Source organism: Zingiber officinale, chromosome 6B (assembly GCF_018446385.1).
Source record: "Zingiber officinale cultivar Zhangliang chromosome 6B, Zo_v1.1, whole genome shotgun sequence".
In the NCBI taxonomy this organism is placed as follows: Eukaryota; Viridiplantae; Streptophyta; class Magnoliopsida; order Zingiberales; family Zingiberaceae; genus Zingiber; species Zingiber officinale.
Window position 1 is genome coordinate 39,233,223 of NC_055996.1, and position 21,111 is coordinate 39,254,333.

Here is a 21,111-nt window from a genome sequence, read left to right on the forward strand (position 1 = left end):
GATGGACTTAGATGTGATTCCTGGTTTATCCAAAATTATTACAGTTATTGTGATAATAGTGGTGCAGTAGCAAACTTGAAGGAACCACGAGCCCATAAGGCGAGTAAACACATAGAGCGCAAGTACCACCTAATTCGAGGAGAGGTTGTTGTCACCAAGATTACATCAATAGATAACCTGGCAAATCCTTTCACTAAGCCCCTTCTGGTGAGAGCTTTTGATCGACATGTTGAGAGGATAGGAATCAGATGTATGGTAGCATATATGGCAGCATAGTCTTTTAGTATAAGTGGGAGATTATTGGGATGTATACTAAAAGCCTAGTTTTTTTGTATGAACATAAAAATCACATTGGTCAAATGACTTCATTTATGTTAAATACAGTTGTCCATTTAATTTATATTATAAATAATATGGTGTGTGGTGCCACACAGAAGATCATGTTATCAGTTCCTTATAAATTATAAATAGTAGCTCACAACCAAGATGGAATGGAACAAGCCATTGGAGTGGTTGTAGTGTAATTTGGTATTAGTTTATCTTAACTATAAAATTAGACTAGTACACTATGTCTGCATTGAGCAGATCATTTGACGTTGTTTCTTTTTATACTGACTACATAAAAGAACAAAACCTCTGTTATTATGGATGTGCATACTCTTAATCTTGATATAATAACAAGAACGTATACTTAGTATTTATTTTTTGATTTATCAATGGATGAGATTTAGTTTGATAAATCAATAGTCCCGATAAGTTGAGAAATGATATTATTTATATGGTGTGTAGTTGATTATAGAAGGAAATTGTGTCCTAATAATATGTTAGAGTGTATACTAAAAGCCTAGCTTTTGGTATAAACATTTATCTACAAATAAGAATCACATTGGTCAAATGTTTACATTTATGATAAATGTAGTTGTTCAATTAATTTATATTGTAGATAACATGGTGTGTGGTGTCACACACAGAGGATCATGTTATCAGTACCTTATAAATTATAAACAGTAGCTCACGACCATAATGGAAAGGAACAAACCATTGGAAGGTCGTAGTGTAATTAGGTATTAGTTTATCTTAACTATATAATTACACTAGTACACTTAGAGTGTATTGAGTAGGACCATTAGAAGTCGTTTCTTTTATATTGACTTTATAAAGAAACAAAGACCTCAGTTATTATGGAAGTGTGTGCTCTTAATCCTAATATAATAACAAGCACATATATTTGATATTTATTTCTTTAATTTATCAATGGGTGAGATTTAGTTCGATGAATCAATAAGCCCGATAAGTTGGGAAATGATATCACTTATAGTGTGTGTTGTTGATTATAGAAGGAAACTGTGTCCTAGTGATCTAAGTTGAGAATGTCCCCAAGAGGAGCTCATAAGGATTGTCATGTTAAACCCTGCAGGTGGACTTAGTCCGACATGACGATGAAGTTGAGTGGTACTACTCTTGGAGCTAGATATTAATTAAGTGAGTTGTCAGTAACTTACTTAATTAGTGGACATGTGTTATCTTAAACACAGGGAGACTACACACTCATGATAAGAAGGAGCCCAAAATATAATTTGGGATTGGTGCGGTAGTTCAATAATAGTTCTCTAGTGGAATGAATTATTATTGATAAAGTTAAGTTGTGTGTTCGGGGTGAGCACGGGATGCTTAATTTTATCGGGAGACCAAAACCAATTCCTCCTCTCGGTCCCTATCGTAGCCTCTTAATTATAAAGTACTATACCCACCTATACCCACCTTCTTACCCATCCTATAGGGGCCGGCCAAGCTAGCTTGGAGACCAAGCTAGGGCCGGCCATGGGTATGTTCATGGGTGAATTCATGTGGCCGTCCCTATTAAAATAAAAAGGAATTTTAATTTTAAAGTTTTTCTTATGTGGTTAATATAATTTAAAAGAGAGTTTAAAAAATTTAAATCCTTCCTTTTATAAGATTCTACAAAAGATTAAGAGAAGAGTTAAAATCTCTTTCCTTATTTGTAGATTAAAAGGTTGATTTTAATTTTGGTAAAAACTTTCCTTTTAATTATATTCATGATTTAAAATAAAGTTTGAAAATTAAAAATTCTCTTTTATTAGTTTCTACAAAAGATTAAGAAAAGATTTAATATCTTTCCTTATTTGTAGATTGAAAGGAGATTTTAATTTTTAGAGATAACTTTTCTTTTTGGAAATTATCCACATGTTTAAAAGAAAGATTTTAATTTATAAAATTTCTTTTTATTAACCAATCATGAAGGGATTAAAATTATTGGAGAAATTTTTATAAATTTCTAGAAACAAATTAGGAAGTTTTAATTTTTGTTTTAATTAAAACTCTCCTTGTTTTGGGGAGAAGAGTGGCCGGCCATTATAATTTGAAAAGAGAAAATTATTTTAATTAAATAAATTTTCCTTTTCAATGGAAAAAGAATTAAGGAAGTTTTTATTAAATTTTCCTTATTTGCCAAGACCAAGGATTATAAAAGAGGGGGTAGAGGAGGCTTCAAGGGGAAGAACTCTATTCTATTTTCCCTCTCTTTTCTCCTTGGGTGTGGCCGAAACCTTCTCATGGTGGAGATAGCTTTGGTGGCCGGATCTAAGAAGGAGAAGAAGGAGAGAAAAGAAGCCTCTTTTCTAGCATCCCTTGGAGCATGGTGGTGGTGGCCGAACCTCTTCATCCTAGGAGAAGTTTTGATGGCCGAAACTTGTAAGGAAGAAGAAGGTGCTTGGTGGTTCTCATCTCGGAAGATCGTTGCCCACACAACGTCCGAGGTTAGAAGAGGAATACGATAGAAGATCAAGAGGTCTTTCTAAAAGGTATAACTAGTAATTTTTGTTTCCGCATCATACTAGTTATTTTTGGAAATAATACTAAATACAAGAGGCATACGATTCTAGAGTTTCGAATTTGTTTTCGATATAGTGTTCTTTTGTTTTTCTTTTCCTTGTGATTTGATTGTTCTTTTCGGTTAACCTAAAGTTATTTTAGGAAATTAAATATTAGCTTTCTATAAAAGGTTTTGTCTAGTCGGTGGTGGTTGCTCCCATATCCAAGAAGGTCATGTGCCTCGCCACGTTAGTACTGGGAACCAATTATGGAAATTAATATTTAATGGAATTAATAACTTAAGGTGACTTGGGTCGAACGTGTTAAGTTCCGCAGGAGATCCAAGTCAAAACCTAAAAGAACAAATAGATTAAGTTTTGGATCAAACGTGTTAAGTTCCGCAGGCGATCCAAAATTTAATTTAAAAGAACACATGGTAGCTAAGAAAAGGTTCAGACCTTTGTACAAAATTTTTGTACAGTGGAACCTCTAGGTTTTCCGAGTAGCAACCAACATAATATAGGTTGATGATGTCCCCTTGAGGAGCTCATAAGGATTATCATGTAAACCCTGCAGGTGGATTTAGTCCAACATGATAATGAAGTTGAGTGGTACTACTCTTGGAGCTAGATATTTATTAAGTGAGTTGTCAGTAACTCATTTAATTAGTGGACATTTGATATCTTAAACACAGGGAGATTAATGCACTCATAATAAGAAGGAGCCCATAATATAATTTGGGATTGGTGCGATAGTTCAATAATAACTCTTTAGTCGTATGAGTTATTATTGATGAACTTGAGTTGGGGGTTCGGGGCGAACACAGCAAGCTCAAGCTCATCGAGAGATCAAAACCAATTTCTTCTCTCGGTCCCTATTGTAGCCTCTATAAATCCTTGTATCCATAAAGTCCACTTCTTACCCAAGTAATGGGTCGGCCATATCCTTGCTTGGTGCAAGGGGGCCGACCAAGCATGGGCTTGGAAGCCAAGAGGTGACCTGCGAAGCTTGGTGCTAAAGCTAGGGGTCAACCACTAGAAAAGAAAAAGGAAGTTTTGTTAAAATCTTTCCTTATTTGTAGTTATCTACTATGGTTAAATGAGAGATTTTATTTTGTTAAAATCTTTCCTTATTTGAAGTTATCTACAATGGTTAAAAGAGAGATTTTATTTTGTTAAAATCTTTGCTTTTTTGTAGTTATCTACAATGGTTAAAAGAAATATTTTAATTTTCCTTTTATAACCATCCACATGGTTTTAAAAGAGAGTTTTAATTTTTTTAAAATCTTTCCTTTTATAGGTATCTACAAAGGATTAAAGAGAGATTTTAATTTTGTTAAAATCTTTCCTTATTTATAATTTAAAAGAGAGATTTTAATTTTTCATAAAACTTTCCATTTTGTAACCATGATTTAAAATGAGAATTTTTAATTAATCTTTCTTTTTTGTAGTTGTCTACATGTTTTAAAAGAGAGAGATTAATTTTAAAACTTTCCTTAATTGCCATGTACAATAGGAAATTTAGAAAAGAGAGATTTTAATTGTTGTTAAAATTTCCTTTTTAATGGGAGGACACAAATAAGGAAATTTAATTATGTTTAAAATTTTCCTTTTTTGCCATGAGCAAGGATTAAAAAAGAAGAGGAGGTGATGCCTTATGGTGTAACACATAATTCTATTCCTCTCTTCTATTATCCTTGTGTGGCCGGCTTCCCCTCTCCTTTCTCTCTTCCTAAGGCCGGTGGCACACAACCTTGCTTTCTCTTTCCCTTTCTTTCCTCTAGGGCTGACACTCGATATCATCTTGGTGGCCGGAGGTTGGAGAAGAAGAAGAAGAGAAGAAAGAGCATAGAGGTGGCCGATTGCTTGGAGAGGAAGAAGAAGAGAAGGAGGTTTCCTATTTTGACATCTCTTGGTGGCTCGAGAGTCTTGGAAAAGAAGAAGTGGTTCGGGTAGAATTCATCTTGGTAGATCGTCACCCACACGATGTCCAAGAGGAGGAGAGGAATACAATAGAAGATGAATAGGTCATTAGCTACATAGAAAGGTATAACTAATTAATGGTTTCCGCTTCTAATTAATTAGTTAGTTTTCTTTGCATGGATTCTAAAACACCAACACAAGAGGCTAGCGATCTAATGTATCGATTATGTGCTATCGATTTTGTATTTCGATTTTGCGTTTTGATCTTGTGTTTCTATTGGGGTCTCTGTAGTTAAAGCTAGGGTTAATGTAAGAAGTTAAATATCCAATTTATTCGTAAGGCTTTGTCTAGGAAGTGGTGGATGATCCCATAACCAAGAAGGCCTAGTGCCTCGCCATGTTTAACCTGGAAGTCAATCTTCGAAATAGATATTTAATTAACTTTTATAATATGATTTAACTTAGGAAGATCACATCGGTTGAACTTGGAGTAAAAATGTTAAGTATCGTTTTCAATCCAAGTTTAACTTCTGAAGAGCAACTTGGATTAATAATGTTAAGCATCGTTTGCAATCCAAGTTTAACTTCAGTAAAACACATGGGTAGCTAGGATAGTTCTATGCTTGTACAATTTTTGTACATGGGAACTAGAACGGTATTCCGAGTAGCAACCAACACATGGGAAGCTCAATCTCATCGGGAGAATAAAACCAATTCCTCCTCTCAGCCCCTGTTGTAGCCTCTTATTTATAAAGTCTTATATCTACCCAAAGCCCAGTTTCTTAACCAAGCTTAAGGGCTGACAACATCCTTGCTTGGAGCCCAAGCAAGGGGCCGGCCAAGCCATGCTTGGAGCCCAAGCTAGGGTCGTCCAAGCCTTGCTTGGTGCCCAAGCAAGGGGCCGACCATCCACACATAGAAAAGGAAGTTTTATTTTTTGTTAAATCTTTCCTTTTATAGAGATCCATTAAAAGGATTTAAAAGGATGATTTTAATTATAAAACATTCCTTTTTTAGATCGGTCACAAAAGGAAATAAAAGGAAGTTTTTATTTTGTTAAAAACTTTCCTTTTATAATGCTTTCCACATGGTTTTAAAAGAGTGTTTTAAATTTTAAAATCTTTCCTTTTATATCTTTCTACAAAGGATTGAAAGAGAGATTTGAAATCTTTCCTTATTTGTAGTTATCTATAATTTTTAAAAGAAAGATTTTAATTTTAAAATTTCCTTTTTTGAAACCATAATATAAAAGAAGTTTTATTTTAAATCATTTCTTTTATAGACATCCACAAAAGGATTTAAAAGAGAAGATTTTAATTTTATAAAACATGCCTTTTATAGCTAACCACAAAAGGGATTTTAAAAGAGAGATTTTAATTTTTTTTGTTTAAAATCTTTCCTTGTTTGATGTGCAAGTGGTGGTCGGCCAGGTAAAGGAATAAAAGGAAGTTTTAATTTTTTGTTTTAAAACTTTCTTTTTTTTTATTCACCAAAGATTATAAAAGAGAGGGAGAGGGTGCCTCATAGAGAACAACCTAAGCCTTGCATCCTCTCTATTGTGGCCGAAACTCCTCTCTTCCTTTTTCCTTGGTGGCCGACCCTCTTCTTTCTATCTTCTCCATTTTTTTCTTTCTTGGAGTCCGGCGGCATCAAGCTTGGTTTTCTCTTGATGGCCAGTTGCTTAAAGGAGAAGAAGAAGAGAAGGAAGTTGTCTTGTCTAGCATCCCTTGGAGGTTAGTTGGTGGCCAAAACTTGGAAGCAAAGGAAGAAGCTTGGGTGGATTTCATCTTGGTAGATCGTCGCCCACACAACGTCCAAGAGGAGGAGAGGAATACAACAGAAGATCAAGAGGTCTATAAGCTACTAAGAAAGGTATAACTAGTTATTTGTTTCCGAATTATAACTAATTCATCTTCTTTGTATAGATTTTGAAAAATCAAACACAAGAGGCTATCAGTTTTAGGTTATCATTTTGTTATCGATTTTATTTTTGGATTTCATGTTTCAACATTGTACTTCTATTGAGGTCTCTGTAGTTAAACCTAGTTTACTATAAGAAGTTAAATATCTGATTTCTTTTAAAGGCTTTGTCTAGGAAGTGGTGGATGATCCCATATCCAAGAAGGTTTAGTGCCTCGCCATGTTTAACCTGGAAGCCGATCTTCGAAATAGATATTTAATTAACTTCTGTAATATGGTTTAACTTATGAAGAACACATCGGTTAAACTTGGAGTAAAAATGTTAAGTATCGTTTCCAATTCAAGTTTAACTTCTGAAGGACAATTTGGATTAATAATGTTAAGCATCATTTGCAATCCAAATTTAACTTCAGTAGAGCACATGGGTAACTAGGATAGTTCTTTACTTGTACAAATTTTTGTACAAGGGAACTAGAATGGTATTCCCAGTAGCAACCAACAATTCTCACATTTACTTTTCCATTTCTATTTCTAGTTGCTACTCAGTACGTTCATTACCTTTGTCGGTTGTTTAGCTAATTCACTGTGAGACATCTCTAGTGCTTATAACCAGTATCGATATCTATTACCTTTGTCGATTTTCCATTTCTATTCGATATCTTTTTATTACTTACGACGAAACCGTGCACTTACGGTTGAGTTAACAAGTTTTTGGCACCGTTGCCGGGGACTGCGTCTATAACATTAGAGATAATCATTCGAGTTAGACTAGACCTTTCTTTTCTTTTCTATTACATAGTTGTTGTAACTAGTCTTAGAAATTCTATTTTCCTTTTATTTCTGTTTACTTTTTCTTGCAATTTAACTTGCTGCAATTCAAATTCGGCATTTTATATTTTCAACATTTTGATCTAGTTTATTTTTTGAGTAAAAAGAAATTCTAACTTTGCAGGAAATCTATTACCTCTTGACCTAGAGATTGATAGAACTTTTCATAATAGGAGGAGTTTGCAAAGAAATCAAGAAAACAAGAACGCTCTACTATGGCAAACAAACCATTGAAAGATTACGCAACACTTATGCCAGAGGGCTTCATTCTAGTATCACAAGACCATCTATTGAAGCCAACAATTTTGAGATCAAGCCTGCAATAATCACTATGGTGCAACAAAATTAGTTTGGAGGCGGATCACATGAAGATCCTAATCAACATCTTGAAATTTTCTACGAAATTTGCAGCACAATGAATATGAATGGTGTTCCATCTGAAGTAGTGAGATTATTATTATTTGGGCTTTCTTTAAGAGATAGAACAAAACAATGGTTTAATTCCTTACCCATAAATAGTATAACCACTTGGGAGCAATATGAGCATCAATTTCTTGATAAATTCTATCCTCCAAGTAAGACCGCTCATATGAGAAAACTAATTGCAAGCTTCAATCAATCAGACTCAGAATCTTTATTTGAAGCATGAGATAGATACAATAATATGCTCAGACAATGCCCACATCATGGATTAGAAAAATGGTTGGTTTTACATACTTTTTACAATGACATTAACTATCATACAAAGGTGTTTCTAGATTCTGTAGCTGGAGGGGCACTTATGAATAAAGTTTTAGATAAGGCTGAGGATATAATTCAGAGTGTAGCACAAAACCATCATCAATGGGCAATAGAAAGAAGTGAAGGCTATTCTTATTCACCCCTAGCTTAAGCATTAGGAAAATTTAATGTAGATGCAATTACTTTGATGCCTTCAAAACTGGATGCTCTCACTAAAAAGATGAAAAACATGGGTACAAGTTCTAACATGATAAACACCATGGTATGCGTTTGTGAAACTTACAGAAGCTCAGATCATTCTCAAGACTCATGTCCTTTAGGAGCTATTTCTACACAAATTAATCAAATAGAGCAGTGTGATGCTATTATGGGTTACAATCAAAAATAGAATAACCCATACTCCAACATATACAACCTTGGTTGGAAGAATCATCCAAACTTCTCTTATAGAAATAATCAAGAACAAGGACCATCCATGGGGATTAAACCAAGCTATCAGCCTGGATAGCAAGGCTATCAATAACCATCTTCTCAAGGGTATCAATATTCTAAATTGGAGAAAATGATTGAAGAAGTTATTTCCAATCAAAATGAAATGAAGTAAGAGATCAAGCTGCTCACTCAGAGAACAGACAAATCAGAGAAGTGCTAGAAAATACAAGATAGCCAAATTGCCCAGATAGCTTCCTCATCTTCAAGAGCACCAGGACAATTTCTAGGAAAACCTGATGTCAACCCAATAGAACACTATAACAGAATTGAACTTAGGAGCAGACGGACCTTGGGAGATTCTCAAGTGACTGGTCTAAAAGGGATGAAAAAGTAAAGAAGAGCTCTCTCCTCAACACTTGAACCTATTCAGATTCAAGATGAAGAGGAGAGAACCAAGAAGGTTGAAGAGACTCTTCCACTTTTCCATCAAAGTCAAGTAATCCCTTTTCCTCAAAGATTAATCATGATGAAGAAAGATGAAGAGTTTAGTAGATTTTTGGATAAAGTTAAAGATATTTGTGTCGAGGTACCTTTGATTAATGTGATTCAACAAATGCCGAAGGTTGCCAAATAGTTTAAGGATATTATGTCCAACAAAAGAAAAAAAGGAGACATCGAGATCGTAGCTCTTACTGAAAAATGTAGCGCTTTATTTGAGAAGAACACTTCCCTGAAGCTCCAAGATCCAGGAAGCTTTTATATACCTTGCACTATAGGAGTTGAATTTATAGAAAAGGCTTTTGTGATTTGGGGGCAAGTGTTAGCCTCATTCCATACACAATTTGTAATAAGCTAGGGCTCAAAAACTTTAAACTTACTACTATGACACTACAATTAGCTGATCATTCTTGCAGGTACCCTATGAGTATTGTGGAAGATGTGCCGATAGAAGTTGATTGGAGCATTATTCCCACAGATTTCGTGGTACTTGACATGGAAGAAGACCTAAAAATTCCAATCATATTAGGAAGACCATTCCTTGCAATAGCTGGAACAATAATTGATGTGAAAAATCATAAACTTTCATTGGTAATTGGTAAGGAAATGTTGGAATATGATTTATCTAATTCTTCTAACCATGTCTCTTCTTTTCTGGTGAGTGTTTGTAGCAGGGCAGATGCTTGCAAATTTGAGGATTGGAACTTCCATACTTATGAGAGGCCACCGGATGAAGAACCTGATCCAGCAAGCATTGGGAGAAGGCCTTCCATTAAAAGTGAAAAATACATTTGCCCTCCGAGGGAAAGAATGAGGGAAGAATGAACCTACTCAACCCTTAGAGCGAAATCCATATCTCCTTGGGTATAGCCATGGAAACGGAGATGGGGTCGAGCTAATGACCTAAAACAAGCGCTTCTTCAGAGGCAGCCCAAGGGTTCTTTTGTTAGATTTAATTCTAGTTGTCTTTTTAATTAGTTAGAGTTATTAATTTGATTTTATTTCTATTTTCAGGTTGGGCATAGCTTCCATGAGTTAGCCATGATTGCTTCATGGGCATAGAAGCATTGGAGAAGTGACCAAGGAGGAAGTGTTGTAATTTCAGCCTTGACATAGCCTGGCCGTGTACCATACACGGTCGTGTGACACTTATAGGGGTGGAGGCGCATAGAGTTGTGTGACACACACTGCCTGTATGAGTCCATTCGAGAAGAAGGAGGTCATGGTCATGGAACTTTGCATGACCGTGTGAGAACTCTAGTGATGAAGATGAAGGAGGCCGTGTGTGCCACACGGATGTGTGAGAACAACATAAAAGGAAAAGAGTACAGTCATGTGATAGACACGATCATGTGAGTAAAGCCGAGAAGGAGCATTTGGTGCCCATGCCATTTGGCACGACCGTGGAGATCTGGCCATGGGGAGGACAGTTTAGGCCGTGTAGATCTACACAGCCGTGTGAGGTACTTTTGCTTGGCCATGTCTTTAAGACACGACCGTGTCAAAGCCGTGTTGGTCGCACCTGTTGGTTGCTACTCGGAAAGCCTATAGGTTCCACTGTACAAAAATTTTGTACAAAGATCTGAACCTTTTCCTAGCTACCATGTGTTCTTTTAAATTAAATTTTGGATCTCCTGCGGAACTTAACACGTTTGATCCAAAACTTAATCTATTTGTTCTTTTAGGTTTTGACTTGGATCTCCTGCGGAACTTAACACGTTCGACCCAAGTCTCCTTAAGTTATTAATTCCATTAAATATTAATTTCCATAAAAGGTTCCCAGTACTGACGTGGCGAGGCATATGGCCTTCTTGGATATGGGAGCAACCACCACCGACTAGACAAAACCTTTAATAGAAAGCTAATATTTAATTTCCTAAAATAACTTTAGGTTAACCAAAGAGAACAATCAAATCACAAGGAAAAGAAAGAAACAAAAGAACACAACTTCGAAAAAACATATTCGAAATACTAGAACGTAAGCCTCTTGTATTTGGTATTATTTCCATAAATAACTAGCATGATGCGGAAATAGAAATTACTAGTTATACCTTGTAGAAAAAACCTCTTGATCTTCTACCGTATTCCTCTTCTAACCTCGGACGTTGTGTGGGCAACGATCTTCCAAGATGAGAAACCACAAACCACCTTCTTCTCCTCCAAGCAAGGTTCGGCCACAAAAGAAAAGCTTCACCAAGGAGAAAAACCAAAATACTAACCAAGCTCCAAGAGATGCTAGCTTTCTCTCCTTCTTCTTCTTCTTCTCCGAGTAGTATCCGGCCACCACAAGAACTCCAAGGGAGAGGGAGAGGTTCGGCCACCACAAGAGGAAGAGAAGGAGATGATGGCCGGCCACACCAAGGAACAAAAGAGGGAGAGGAATAATAGATGTTGTGTCTTGTGAAGGCACCCTCACCCCTTCTTTTATATTCCTTGGCCTAGGTAAATTAGGAAATTTAATTACAATAAATTTTCCTTAATTTCCTTGACATGATTTAATTGAGAAAAATAAAATAATATTTCCCCAATTAAACAATGATGGCCGGCCAAATCAATAGGAAGCAAATTGCACAAGTTTCAATCAACAATTAAAACTTTCCTTATTTGTTTCCGGAAATTTTAAAAAATAAAATTTCTCTTTAAAATATCTTCATGGTTAATAAAAGGAAATATCTATAATTTTAATTTTATTAACATGTGAATAATTTTAAAGAGAAAATAAAACATCTCTCCAATCTACAAATAAGGAAAGAGATCTAATCTCTTTCTTTAATCTTTTGTAAATTTTTTACAAGAGAGATATTTTAATTTTAATTATCTTTTAAATTAAATCTTCCACATAATAATAAACATTAAAATTAAATTTTCTTTTTAATTAATTATGGCCGGCCCTACTAGCTTGGGTTCAAGCTAGGGCCGGCCACCTTAAACCCAAGCTTAGGCCGGCCCTAGCTTGGTTCCCAAGCTAGCTTGGCTGGCCCCCTTTAGGTGGGTATAGAAGGTGGGTATATGTGGGTATAGTACTCTATAAATAAGAGGCTACGATAGGGACCGAGAGGAGGAATTGGTTTTGGTCTCCCGATAAAATTAAGCATCCCATGTTCGCCCCGAACACACAACTTAATTTTATCAATGATAATTCATTCCACTAGAGAACTATCATTGAACTACCGCACCAATCCCAAATTACATTTTTGGGCTCCTTCTTATTATGAGTGTGTTAGTCTCCCTATGTTTAAGATATTGAATGTCCACTAATTAAGTGAGTTACTGACAACTCATTTAATTAATATCTAAGTCCAAGAGTATTACCACTCAACCTTATTATCATGTCGGACTAAGTCCACCTGCAGGGTTTAACATGACAATCTTTATGAGCTCCTGTTGAGGACATTATCAACCTAGTATCACTAGGACACAGTTTCCTTCTATAATCAACAACACACACTATGAGTGATACCATTTCCCAATTTATCGGGTTTATTGATTCATCGAACTAAATCTCACCCATTGATAAATTAAAGAAATAAATATCAAACATATGTGCTTGTTATTATATTAGGATTAAGAGCACACACTTCCATAATAACTGAGGTCTTTGTTCCTTTATAAAGTCAGTATAAAAGGAACGACCTCAAATGGTCCTACTCAATACACTCTGAGTGTACTAGTGTAATTATATAGTCAAGATAAACTAATACCTAATTACACTACGACCTTCTAATGGTTTGTTCCTTTCCATTTTGGTCGTGAGCTACTGTTTATAATTTATAAGGTACTGATAACATCATCTTCTGTATGTGACACCACATACTATGTTATCTACAATATAAATTAAATGAACAACTACAAACAAATGTAGATAATTAGACCAAATGTGATTCTTTATTCATAATGAATGTTTACAAAGCTTAGGCTTTCAGTATACACTCCAACAATCTCCCACTTATACTAATGACTAAGCTGCCATATCTTCTACCATACATCTGATTCCCATTCCATCCACATGCCGATCGAAAGCTTTCGCCGGAAGGGCCTTAGTGAAAGGATCTGCCGGGTTATCTGCTGATGCAATCTTGGCGATGACAACTTCTCCTCGCTTCACGATATCTCGTATCAGGTGGTACTTGCACTCTATATGTTTACTCGCCTTATGAGCTCGTGGTTCCTTCGATTTTGCAACTGCACCGCTATTATCACAATAAATTGTGATGATCTTGGGCAAACTAGGAATCACATCTAAGTCCATTAGAAAGTTCCTGAGCCATACTGCTTCTTTAGCTGCCTCAGAGGCTGCCACATACTCAGCTTCCATGGTGGAGTCTGAAACACATTTATGCTTAACACTCCTCCATGTTATGGCTCCACCTCCCAAAGTAAACACATACCCAGAGGTTGACTTACTATTGTCCCTATCGGATTGGAAATCCGAATCCGTGTAACCCACAGGGAGCAAATCATCTGCTTGGTAAACCAGCATATAATCTCTAGTCCTTCTCAGGTACTTTAATATATGCTTTACGGCAGTCTAATATCCCGGTCCTAGGGTATTTTGATATCTGCTAACCATTCCCACGATAAAACAGATATTCGGTCTCGTACATAGCATTGCATACATTAGGTTTCCTACAGCTGAAGCATAAGGAACTGCTTTCATGTCCTCTATCTCTTTTGATGTCTTTGGAGACATCTCTTTAGATAGAGCTACTCCATGTCTAAAAGGTAAGAAACCTTTCTTGGAGTCTTGCATGCTAAAACGAGCAAGGATTGTATCTATATATGAAGCTTGGGATAGACACAACATTCTTTTCTTGCGATCCCTTATAACTTTGATCCCAAGAATGTGTGCACATTCTCCTAAGTCCTTCATATCAAATTGTTTGGACAACCATACCCTTACGTCTGATAATACCTTGACATTGTTGCCAATTAACAAAATATCATCTACGTATAGTACAAGAAATACCACCACGTTTCCGTTACACTTCTTATATACACAAGACTCATCCGGACTTTGAATAAATCCATATGATGGATTACTTCATTAAACCGGATGTTCCAAGACCTTGAAGCTTGCTTCGGTCCATAAATGGACCGATTGAGCTTGCATACTAGATGCTCTTTGCCTTTTCAATAAATCCTTCTGGTTGCTTCATATGGATGTTCTCTTCAAGACTTCCATTAAGGAAAGTTGTCTTGACATCCATTTGCCAAATCTCATAATCCATATGAGCAGAATGGATAAGACTATCCAGATAGACTTAAGCATGGCTACCGGTGAAAAGGTTTCCTCATAATCGATTCCCTCTTTCCGAGTGTACCCTTTCGCAACAAGCCTAGCTTTGAAGGTTTCTACCTTCCCGTCTGTCCCTCTTTTCCTTTTGTAGATCCACTTGCATCCAACGGCTTTTACACCATCGGTGGTTCTACAAGCTCCTGACCTTATTAGAGTACATGGACTCTATTTCGAATTCATTGCCTTTTGCCAAGATCTGTATCTATATCTTGGAGTGCTTCATCATATGACCGGGGATCGGTTCATGTTTACCCGGATCAAGTCCAAGACTCTCCCAAAACATGAATCTTTCAGGCTGTCACGACGAGGCACTGTCTGTGGTTGTGTATCATGTGTGACACGTGTTGCGTCTCTTGTGGTACTTCATCTTGTCGTGGTACTGAAGTAGACATGTCCTCTCTAAGTTCTTCTAAAACGACTTTACTCGGGCTTGTGATCCATTATATAGTCTTCTTCTAAAAGCGGGCATTGGTGCTAACAATGACCTTCGGTCTTAGGACTATAAAATAAACCACCTTTCGTTCCTTTGGGATATCCTACAAACACGCGAACTTCAGTACGAGATTCTAACTTATCAACATCTGGTTTCAGCACATGTCTGACTACCCCAAATCCGAATATGTCTTAGACTGGGTTTTCGCCCATTCCACAATTCTATGGGAGTAGAAGAAACTGATTTAGAAGGTACTAAGTTCAGAACGTATACTGCTGTTTCCAGAGCATATCCCCAAAACGAATTTGGTAATTCTGAATAACTCATCATCGATCTAACCATCTCCATAAGAGTCCTATTCCTTCGTTCTGCTACACCATTCTGTTGGGGTGTTCCAGGTGCAGACAATTGGGATTGAATCCCAGCCTCTGATAAGTAATTCCTAAACTCTCCTAAGAGGTATTCGCCACCACGATCAGATCGTAGTGTCTTGATACTTTTACCTAATCGTTTCTCCACATCAGCCTTGTATTCTTTGAACTTGTCAAAGCATTCGGACTTGCGGCGCATTAGGTAGATGTATCCATATCTTGAATAATCGTCTATGAAAGAGACAAAATATTCAAAACCTCCTATTGCCTGGACAGACATAGGACCACACAAATCAGAGTGAACCAACTCTAACACTTCTTTGGCTCTATACCCCTTGGCCTTGAACGGCCTCTTGGTCATTTTACCTTCTAAGCAAGATTCACAAGTTGGAAAATTTTTCAACTCAAATGAACTTAAAAGTCCATCGGCTATAAGCCTTTGAATCCTACTTAAGTTAATATGACCAAGCCTTAGATGCCAAAGATATGCTTGGTTCATTTCTGAAGGTTCTTTTCTCTTATTAGAATTAGAAGATGAATTATAAATTTCCATGTTTTGCTTTGTGGAAGAATTTTGATTTAAAATATACAAATTGCCAACTAATGCACCAGAACAGATAATCACTTTATTTCTTTTAATAACTACATCGTTACTGAAAGAAACTGAATATCCATCTAAAAATAGTTTAGAAACTGAAATTAAATTCTTTCTAAAACTGGGTACATAAAGACAATTTCTTAAAACCAAATTTCTATTTCTACTAAAAGACAAGTAGACGTCTCCCACTGCAACAGCTGCCACCTTAGTAGCATTGCCCATGTAGACGGTAATCTCCCCTTCAGATAGTCGTCGGGTTTCCTGGAACCCCTGCAAGGAATTGCAGACATGATCAGTGGCTCCCGTATCTACACACCAGGTGCTGGTAGATAACACCGCTAAACATGTTTCAACAACTAGAGTATGAGATATACCTTTGTTTTGGTTCTTACGAGGACAGTCCGCCTTCCAATGTCCTGCCTGCTTGCAGATGAAGCACTTGCCCTTCGGCTTCTTCATTCCAGCTTTAAATCCCGTACTCTGAGATTTATTCACTTTCTTTGCTGAACCAGTTTGTTTCTTCTTCTTCTTTCCTTTCGGTTTAGAAGTAGAACCATTTTCAGCATAGTGAATTTGAGCATTGTGACGAAATAACCCTTCTGCTGCTTGAAGTTCTGTCAGTAGTTCCCCTAATGAATAAATCCTTTTATTCATATTATAGTTCAGGCGGAACTGCTCAAAACTTCTAGGTAGCGTTTGGAGGATCATATCGATCTGGGTTTCCCATCAATTTCTCCTCCAAGGATCCGTATTTCGTTCAGATAAGCCATCATCTTTAGGATATGATCCCTTACAGGAGTACCCTCTTGCATGGTGGTTGTCATTATCTTTCTCATGGCTTCTTGCCTAGAAGCCCTATCCCGATGACCAAAGAGTTCCTTGAGATTGTTCATGATATCATCAGCTGTTGGTAAATCTTGATGTCGATGTTGCAATACATTTGACATTGAAGCCAAAATGTAACACCGTGCCATCTCAGCTGCTTGTAGCCATTTCCGGTGATATTCAATCTCCTCTTGGGTAGATTCACCAGTGGGTGCATCAGGCAATGCTCGGTCAGTACAAATTTATAGCTTTCAGCAGTAAGAACAATGTCCAGGTTTCTTTTCCAATCTATGTAGTTAGGTCCAGTAAGTCTATTTTGTTGAAGTATGATGGACAGTGGGTTGAAAGTCATCCTAAGAATCACAAATAACTTTTGGTCAGAACTCTAAATTTAGAATAATATTGATTCCTCAAACAATACTATTTTAAATTAACCAACACCTTAAAACACCGTGAATTTTGTATGCCACGTTAGTGTGGACGTATACAAATTCAACATTTGTAAAGGAGGATTTTAACCCATTAATTTTATTATCTTGTCAACCTAACTTTTGACAAATAAAATTAATAGTTGGTATTATTTGGTCACACAAATAATAGCAGTGACTCCGTTGGGGAGGATACTATTAGATGTGTCTAAGTGTATACCATTACTTGACACTAAGTCCATTAATAAGATTATGCCCCTTCCGTTGGGGAAGATCACACGCTCTTAATTAACTTCCTATAGTCATCCAAAAATGGAAGTCTGTTCTAGTGATCCGCAAACAAGCTCATCCGTTATGGAGGAAGGCACTCAGAGCCAACGCGCAAGCTTGTTTGCATCACTTACAAACCAGTAATGGAGACCATGGGATTTACTTAAAAATCCCTCTCCCACTTAGTTATTTATAAATGAGGAATTTTAACTATGCTAGCCTACTAAACTTGTAAACTAACATGCACAGCACAATATAAAAGCAATAAATAGAAAATCTAATTTTCAACTATTATGGCTTTTATCTTTAATTGTCCTCCGTGTGTTGTCATCCGAAGCTGCTGCCATATTTGGCCACCGCCACCGGGTCTAACTATCGCATCCATCTTGCTTCTAGTTCCGCTGCGCCTCTGGTCCTTAGAAGGTTCCACGCTTTGCAAGATTCGATCCGCAACATAAATAGAATTTTACATTTTTGATCCTATATTCCATAAAAGGAATGTACATGTGTCTAGATCAAAAATAAAATCCTAATAAAACTAAATACAGCTCCTGCTGTATTTTAATACAATCATGCACACACATATAAATTGCCCTTGACATGTCCAAGGGTCCAATCACACACATAATAACTAAAAGCCATAATAGTTGGATCCTGCATCCATAGAGTTAGCACATCCTACTATTAACCTGCCTAAATTATGTATGACATGTGCATAATTAAACTAAATACCAAATACACAGAGGCAAAACCCTAGCTCTGATACCAATTGTTGGTTGCTACTCGGAAAGCCTATAGGTTCCACTGTACAAAAATTTTGTACAAAGATCTGAACCTTTTCCTAGCTACCATGTGTTCTTTTAAATTAAATTTTGGATCTCCTGCGGAACTTAACACGTTTGATCCAAAACTTAATCTATTTGTTCTTTTAGGTTTTGACTTGGATCTCCTGCGGAACTTAACACGTTCGACCCAAGTCTCCTTAAGTTATTAATTCCATTAAATATTAATTTCCATAAAAGGTTCCCAGTACTGACGTGGCGAGGCACATGGCCTTCTTGGATATGGGAGCAACCACCACCGACTAGACAAAACCTTTAATAGAAAGCTAATATTTAATTTCCTAAAATAACTTTAGGTTAACCAAAGAGAACAATCAAATCACAAGGAAAAGAAAGAAACAAAAGAACACAACTTCGAAAAAACATATTCGAAATACTAGAACGTAAGCCTCTTGTATTTGGTATTATTTCCATAAATAACTAGCATGATGCGGAAATAGAAATTACTAGTTATACCTTGTAGAAAAAACCCTTGATCTTCTACCGTATTCCTCTTCTAACCTCGGACGTTGTGTGGACAACGATCTTCCAAGATGAGAAACCACAAACCACCTTCTTCTCCTCCAAGCAAGGTTCGGCCACAAAAGAAAGGCTTCACCAAGGAGAAAAACCAAAATACTAACCAAGCTCCAAGAGATGCTAGCTTTCTCTCCTTCTTCTTCTTCTTCTCCGAGTAGTATCCGGCCACCACAAGAACTCCAAGGGAGAGGGAGAGGTTCGGCCACCACAAGAGGAAGAGAAGGAGATGATGGCCGGCCACACCAAGGAACAAAAGAGGGAGAGGAATAATAGATGTTGTGTCTTGTGAAGGCACCCTCACCCCTTCTTTTATATTCCTTGGCCTAGGTAAATTAGGAAATTTAATTACAATAAATTTTCTTTAATTTCCTTGACATGATTTAATTGAGAAAAATAAAATAATATTTCCCCAATTAAACAATGATGGCCGGCCAAATCAATAGGAAGCAAATTGGACAAGTTTCAATCAACAATTAAAACTTTCCTTATTTGTTTCCGGAAATTTTAAAAAATAAAATTTCTCTTTAAAATCTCTTCATGGTTAATAAAAGGAAATATCTATAATTTTAATTTTATTAACATGTGAATAATTTTAAAGAGAAAATAAAACATCTCTCCAATCTACAAATAAGGAAAGAGATCTAATCTCTTTCTTTAATCTTTTGTAAATTTTTACAAGAGAGATATTTTAATTTTAATTCTCTTTTAAATTAAATCTTCCACATAATAATAAACATTAAAATTAAATTTTCTTTTTAATTAATTATGGCCGGCCCTACTAGCTTGGGTTCAAGCTAGGGTCGGCCACCTTAAACCCAAGCTTAGGCCGGCCCTAGCTTGGTTCCCAAGCTAGCTTGGCCGGCCCCCTTTAGGTGGGTATAGAAGGTGGGTATATGTGGGTATAGTACTCTATAAATAAGAGGCTACGATAGGGACCGAGAGGAGGAATTGGTTTTGGTCTCCCGATAAAATTAAGCATCCCATGTTCGCCCCGAACACACAACTTAATTTTATCAATGATAATTCATTCCACTAGAGAACTATCATTGAACTACCGCACCAATCCCAAATTACATTTTTGGGCTCCTTCTTATTATGAGTGTGTTAGTCTCCCTGTGTTTAAGATATTGAATGTCCACTAATTAAGTGAGTTACTGACAACTCATTTAATTAATATCTAAGTCCAAGAGTATTACCACTCAACCTTATTATCATGTCGGACTAAGTCCACCTGCAGGGTTTAACATGACAATCTTTATGAGCTCCTCTTGAGGGCATTATCAACCTAGTATCACTAGGACACAGTTTCCTTCTATAATCAACAACACACACTATGAGTGATACCATTTCCCAATTTATCGGGTTTATTGATTCATCGAACTAAATCTCACCCATTGATAAATTAAAGAAATAAATATCAAACATATGTGCTTGTTATTATATTAGGATTAAGAGCACACACTTCCATAATAACTGAGGTCTTTGTTCCTTTATAAAGTCAGTATAAAAGGAACGACCTCAAATGGTCCTACTCAATACACTCTGAGTGTACTAGTGTAATTATATAGTCAAGATAAACTAATACCTAATTACACTACGACCTTCTAATGGTTTGTTCCTTTCCATTCTGGTCGTGAGCTACTGTTTATAATTTATAAGGTACTGATAACATCATCTTCTGTATGTGACACCACATACTATGTTATCTACAATATAAATTAAATGAACAACTACAAACAAATGTAGATAATTAGACCAAATGTGATTCTTTATTCATAATGAATGTTTACAAAGCTTAGGCTTTCAGTATACACTCCAACAGCACCACCAAGTAAATTTCCTCATTTCTAACTTCTCTCATCTTCATTTTCTCTTCTTTGCTTCACAAATTTGGATCCCTCACTCATTCTTCTTCAAAAACAAGATCTAGATCTAGATCTGAATAGAAATCCATCTCCTCCACCTCCAAGATCTGAAATCTCCCTAAATAAGATCTTCATTTTCTGATCTACCTTCTTGAGATCTTACTTCTCCAACCAAACACTCTTCCCTTCTTTAAACTCGACATAATGTCTAACCTATTGAAGAAGCTTCGAAAAGGAAGTGGTGGTTCAAGCCGAGAAAAGGAACCATCAAAGGAGAAGGGAAAAGAGAATGTCGTAAAGGGCAAAGCCAAATGGAGAGCAAGCGACGAAGGTAACGATAATGAATTCAATATCCTTTTTAGAAATGAAGACCATAAAGCTAGATTTGATATTCTTGCCACAAGGAAAGTTGTGTGTCATGATACATGGACCCAACTGTTTTAAATATTTTAGGAATTAGAGATGATGTAGATTGGATGATTAGCTCTCTA

General features: G+C 36.4%; 1 non-coding gene across 1 annotated transcript; it reads right to left on the reverse strand.

The window, feature by feature from the left end:
• Positions 1-8,088: 8,088 nt before the first annotated feature.
• On the reverse strand, positions 8,089-8,195 carry LOC121993367. The gene has a single exon (XR_006115227.1). It is a non-coding gene; the product is annotated as a small nucleolar RNA R71 (small nucleolar RNA).
• Between the last annotated feature and the right edge of the window lie 12,916 nt (positions 8,196-21,111).